This window comes from Zeus faber (assembly GCF_960531495.2).
Source record: "Zeus faber genome assembly, chromosome: 10".
NCBI classification, from domain to species: domain Eukaryota; kingdom Metazoa; phylum Chordata; class Actinopteri; order Zeiformes; family Zeidae; genus Zeus; species Zeus faber.
Genome location: NC_137199.1, coordinates 15,030,966 through 15,036,662, shown reverse-complemented (window position 1 = coordinate 15,036,662; position 5,697 = coordinate 15,030,966).

Below are 5,697 nucleotides of genomic sequence, written 5' to 3'. Positions count from 1 at the left end.
TCTCTCCTTTATAAGGGCAGAGAGCGAGCGCCTCAGCTGCTCCTCTTCTTCTCTCAAAGCAGTTATCGATAGTTCAATTCTCTCTTTCTCGTCTTTTAAATGTCGAGCTGACTGCATCAGAGTGTCTCGCTCTTCGTTTGAAGGGGAGTCTGGGCTTTCTGGGTCTCGTTGCTTTTGCGCATGCCGGAGTGACTCCAACCGGGCACCACTCTCTTTCTCTAAACTTTGGAGAGCTTCCTCGATTTTATCTCCCTCGCCCCTTTCAGCCGAGGGAGACTGGAGCACTTCCTCTCTTTCCTCTTTGAGACCAGCTATTGCCTTAGCGAGCTGGTCTCTCTCTTCCTTCAGTCCGGCCGTGGATCTGCTGAGCCGGTCTCTCTCATCCCTGGCTCCGCAGAGCGTCTTTGTGAGCTGCTCTCTCTCTTTGACGAGGACGGTCATGGACTGAGCGACGCCATCTCTCTCCTCCTTCAAGCCCCAGAGCGTTCGAGTTAGACGCCGTTTCTCCTCCAGCTGAGTTTCGACCGACTGAGCTACCTCCCTCTGCTCTTCTCTCAGGGAGTTCACAGAGTTAGTCAGCTCCTCCTGTTCTTCTGAGAGCTTCTGGACTGACTTGGACAGCTTATCGACGCGGTCAGTTAATGAATCAATTTGCGAACAGTCCGTAGGGCTTCTGTTTGATGGATCGCCGTGGTCATCAGCTTGAGAGCAAAGCATTGAATCTTTTGTTACATGGTTCGGGTGTTGAATGGACTCTGGCTCTTCTGTGTTCGTGTCCACCAAACTCTCTCCAAACGCTTCTGGTTTGTTTTGATGACCTCTCACAACCGCACCGTCACTCTGCAAATGACCTCCACAAATGTCATTGTCGGGAACCTGATTCTGGTGACTCTCTTCCAACCTCTGCTGCAACTCCATGATGGTGTTGAGATCATCCTCGGTCTTCTTGGTGAGCTCTGTGATCAGGCATCCATGCTCCTGGTTCTCCTGCTTCAGCCTGGCTCCATCCGCCACGAGCCTGGAAACCTGGGCGCTCAGACGGGCAAATACCTCCGCGCTCTCCCCCTCCCTGAGGTCGTTGTGGGCCAACAGTTCCTGGATGTGCTCAGCCATGGCATGATTCTCTCGATTCAGGGCCCGGACAAGGTCGTCCTGGTTCTTGTCTTGGATGAGTGAGGGAGGGACGTGATCAGTACAATCATGGCTGTTTGAGGTGTCCTGTGTTGGTACCCTGTCATTCTGATTACACAGAGAGCGAGGATATGATCAGTGAGGTGGCATTGAAACTGGTTAACTATAGAGCAGAACTTTCTTTCTAAACGATTGCCTTTCATGTGCTTTTGCAGGAGCATTGAAAAATTGCTGATGACATACCTTTTCGATTACGGACCCCTGGCCCGCCTCTGCTTCTTGTTCCTCCGCCTGCTTTCTCAGCTGTATTTTCAGTCGGGAATTCTCCTGGGAGAGTCTCTGGACCTGTGCCTCAAGGCAGTCTCGTTGCTGTTCTAGGGCCTCCGAATCGCCCCCCAATCCCAGGCTTCTGTACGCTTCCAGCAGGGCATCATTTTCCTTGCTGGGGCTTGCCTCCAGGTTGAGGGTGCCTCTCGTGCACCAGTCCCCAAGGTTCAACTCCCCCACCTGAGTTGTCTCTGCTGCTAAGGGAAGTGACTGGAACGTGGCGTTGGTTTGGCAGTTAAGGCTCACCGAGAGTTTCGGGTCGTCTGGCTTGCGTAAACGTAGAGCGTTTGCTTCGACCGGTGAAGAAGAACCCTGCACGTGGTTATGTCTGCTCTCTACCGTACTCTGGTGGTGAGGAGGAGGAGGTGCAACTGTCTTTTGCTCGTCCAATTGCAGGGGGATCTAAACACACACGGACACAGGACATTACAAGGTAGGACTGAAGTCGAGAATGAACTCCAGTTAACACTGAAAGTTCAAAAGTGTACTTTCTTCCCTGCGCCCTTTCATTCTCTCGACAATGTAACTGCGTGTGCAAAAACACACACACACACACACACACACACACACACACACACACACACACACACACACACACACACACACACACACACTAATTAGCTATACTAATTAGGTCTATGTATGCCGAGTCTATATATGGTTAGATTGCTGTGCGTCACAGCGGGACCACAGATATCCAAAAATATAATCCCATTTGTAAGAGAATTTGAGAAGATTTGCTTGTACAGTAATCCCAATTCATGGTTCAGTCTTTTATAAGCATTATCAGCGGAAAGGATGGTTGTGCAACACATCAAAACCCCTCTATTCTCCACTCCTTTTTTTCTACTCAGGCAAAGGATTCATTGGTTTCATCCTTTTTTTTATCTCCTTTACAAGAATATTGAGTCAACACCATACTGAACAAATTATTCATGAACAAACACAAACTCAAGTTTTGGTTTAAATTTGTCTGTCTGTCTGTCTGTCTGTGAGTCCTGCAGAAGTCGTCCTGACTTACTGACCTCTCCAGAGTTTCCTGCCAACTTGCATCTCCAGGCAGGACTTTCCGAGGGGCTGATGGAAGGGGATCCTTGGTCAGGAAGGGCGGATGTGGACCCAGGGAGAGTGAAGGACTGACCCGGTGTCTGGCCAACATCCTCCACGAGACGCTGCCGTAGGTTGTGGTTCTCCTCCCTCAGCTCCTTCACCTCTTCACGCAGACAGCACTCGGACAGCTCCAGCTGACGGACCTCCGCCCTCGCCTCCTCCACCCGGCAGGCCAGGAGGTGGCCGCTCTCCTGAGCCTCCTGGAGATGCTCCGTCATCCCCCGCCGCTCGGCCGCACCTTTCTCCTCCCTCTCCAGCAGCGCCCGCAGATCCTCCTGCAAGCTCAGGATGAAGCACCGCAGCTTGGCCTCATTTAGGCTCCCGCTTCCCTCGCTCTCTTTTTCTCCCTCAACCTCGCTGTACATCTCTTCCTCATTCCCTCCTTCCGTTGGGCTCCCGGGCCGCTGCTGCTGCCGTCGCCTCCGCCTTTCCTCCTCCTTCTTTTTCACCCCCTCCTCCTCTCCCTCCCCCTCTCCTCTCTGACGAGGGGGAAGACTCTCTGGCTCTCCCTGGCCCGGCAGGGATCCGGCAGTGATGCTGACCGCAGGAACAGTCGCCGTGTTGGTGGCGGCGGACACCGTGACGTCCAGAAGCTGTTTCTCCAGGACGTGGACGCGTCTCTGCAGGCTCTGGTCTCGGTCGCGGGCCAGGCTCAGCTTGTGCTGGAGCTGGGCCTTGTAGTTCTCAAAGTACTTGGACTGGCGGCCCATCTCCTCCTCTTTGGCCTTCAGCTGGTTCTGGCAGCGCTGCAGGCGCTCCCTCCACGCTCGCTCCCCCCTCTCCTTCTCCCAAGTCTGTGGGGCAATGGAAGGAGAAAGAAAACGAGAGGTAAGGGGGGGACAGATAAAAAGCGAATCAAATGTCAAAAACTTACCAATACCTTGCATTGGTAAAAAGTTGAAATCAAATTAAAGTTACTCAAAAAACGATGATATGACAATCGTCTGTTCTTCATTTTCATTTCTAAAATATTATATATAATACAGAAATGTGCGGTAAAAATAATTTCAAATCAGGCAGAGAGTACATCCACATTCGGATGCGACTCGAAAAACAGTATTTTTTTTTTTGTCAATAACTTTTCAAGGGTAACACTCACCATGGCCCTGACCTCCTCCCTGAGAGCATAGAGCCTCTGGTCCAGCCTCTGGGTGTGGTGCATGCTGGTGGCTGAGTTGCAGCAGCAGATGCCTCTCTGACCTCTCTGGCTTTCTGATCCTGCCCCCGCAGCCCAGGGTGCAGAAAGAGCTTACGTTACACTAGCACCGGAACATCTTCACTCAGAAGAAATCATGTTGTTCGCAGAGCACATTTGTTTGACTTACAGCCAAAGCTAAAAATGTAGTTTGCCTTCCATTTTGAGTGAAAGTGAAACCAAGTTTAAAAAATAATAATCCACCGTAGTAATTCCAAGTGCAAGCGAAGGTGTGCAGCGGGCAGGCAGTCAGGCGTGTGTGTGATACGTGATATCACTATGACCATGTGTGAGTTACAGTAGTAGTGTGTGTGTCTGTGTGTGTGTGTGTGTGTGTGTGTGCGCGTGTGTGTGTCTGTGTGTGTGTGTGTGTGTGTGTGTGTGTCATTGGATCCCCTCTGCAACGGTTTCTCACTTGTTTCTCTGGTAGCCATCAGGCTGGTCGACTGGGCTGGCGTTCTGTCCCAGAAGCTTTACTCTTATCACATGAGACCCCCAAGTCCAGTCCAGGTCCAGGTCCGGCTCCGCAGCCATTAATTGCATTACCACGGCCGTGAAACTGCTCCTGGTTCCGGTCGTGTCATTGGAAAGGCCTGATCACACCTGTAACAGGTCCCCATCTAGGTGAATTCTACGTATAAGGGAAGGGATGGGATAATGCATCTCCTCTTCGTCCCTACACTTTGACTGGAATATTTTACCGTCTCTGCGAGCATCTTATATGCACATCATCACCGTCCACAAATAAACAGGGGAAGCTACACAGGAATACCATCATGTATTATTCACTACACCAACAGCTTGGTAGCAAGTTGCCGACTGCAGGTGTCTTTCTACCCAATGTGTCTCTCAGGTTACCCCACCTCCACGTCCCTCCCACTCCTCCCCCTTTTAGAACAAAAAAAACTGCACGCCTGGTTCACTCCATCCTGGAAGACCAAGCCTCCATTTTTTGTGTTGGTTAGTTTGGTTACTATACAACCGGGACGCTGAAGCTGATGGGAAATTGATTCACATGAGAGTGTGTGGCGGACAGATCACGAATGGGTCCGCTTTGAAGAAAGACATTCAGACAATCAGACATTATCAAGTGTAAAGAGGAATAATAAAATGGCAACTTATGTGGTGACATACCTGCTGTCTTTGTTCTGCAGGCCACAGCGACGTCCTCATGTTACCCAAGCGATTCTTCTGTACTTTTATTTATTTATTTCGTTTACTCTAACAACCTGGTTGCGCTCTGGTATCCTTGGAAACACTCCCGGACGCGGGACCTTTCCAGGACGCCCGCCGTGTCCTCCCGGCTGCATCTCCGTTCCTCCTCCTCCTCCTCCTCCTCCTCCTCCTCCTCCTCTCCCCTTCTCCTTCTCCTCCTCCTCCTCCTCCTCTCCTCCGTGATTGCACTCTTTCGTTTGTCTGGCTTGGCATTCCTTTAACTGAGGCTGAGGCTCTTCCCCGCTTCAAGGATTCCTCTGATTTAGAGTTTAGGCTCCATTAAGTCCTTTTGCGATTTTAACTTGCTGCAGAATAAAGTCTTATAAGCTTTCCAGGTCCTATAACCACTAGAGTAGATATCATTTATATTTATATTTATATATATATATATATATATATAAATCTTTTATGCCACACGTGTCTTATATGTTAGGGTTTCTCTTGAAATCCAGTTCAGGGTCTTCCGCAGAAAGTGCATGTTTATCAAAAAGGCCATTGGGTTTTTTTGTTTTTTTTTTGAACCGTCTACAAATGCTTCGAAAAAAACAAATTGGTTGTGTCTTGTCCTCACTTGTCACCTGAGCATCTTAGCACCTGAGAATACATCAGAAAGCACATGCTGAGCGTCTCCATCATTACAATCATCACCATGACTGGATCGAATAAGCTGGAGAGGAGAGCAGATCGGTTTACCTGCTGTCGGTCCAATGTCGATGCCA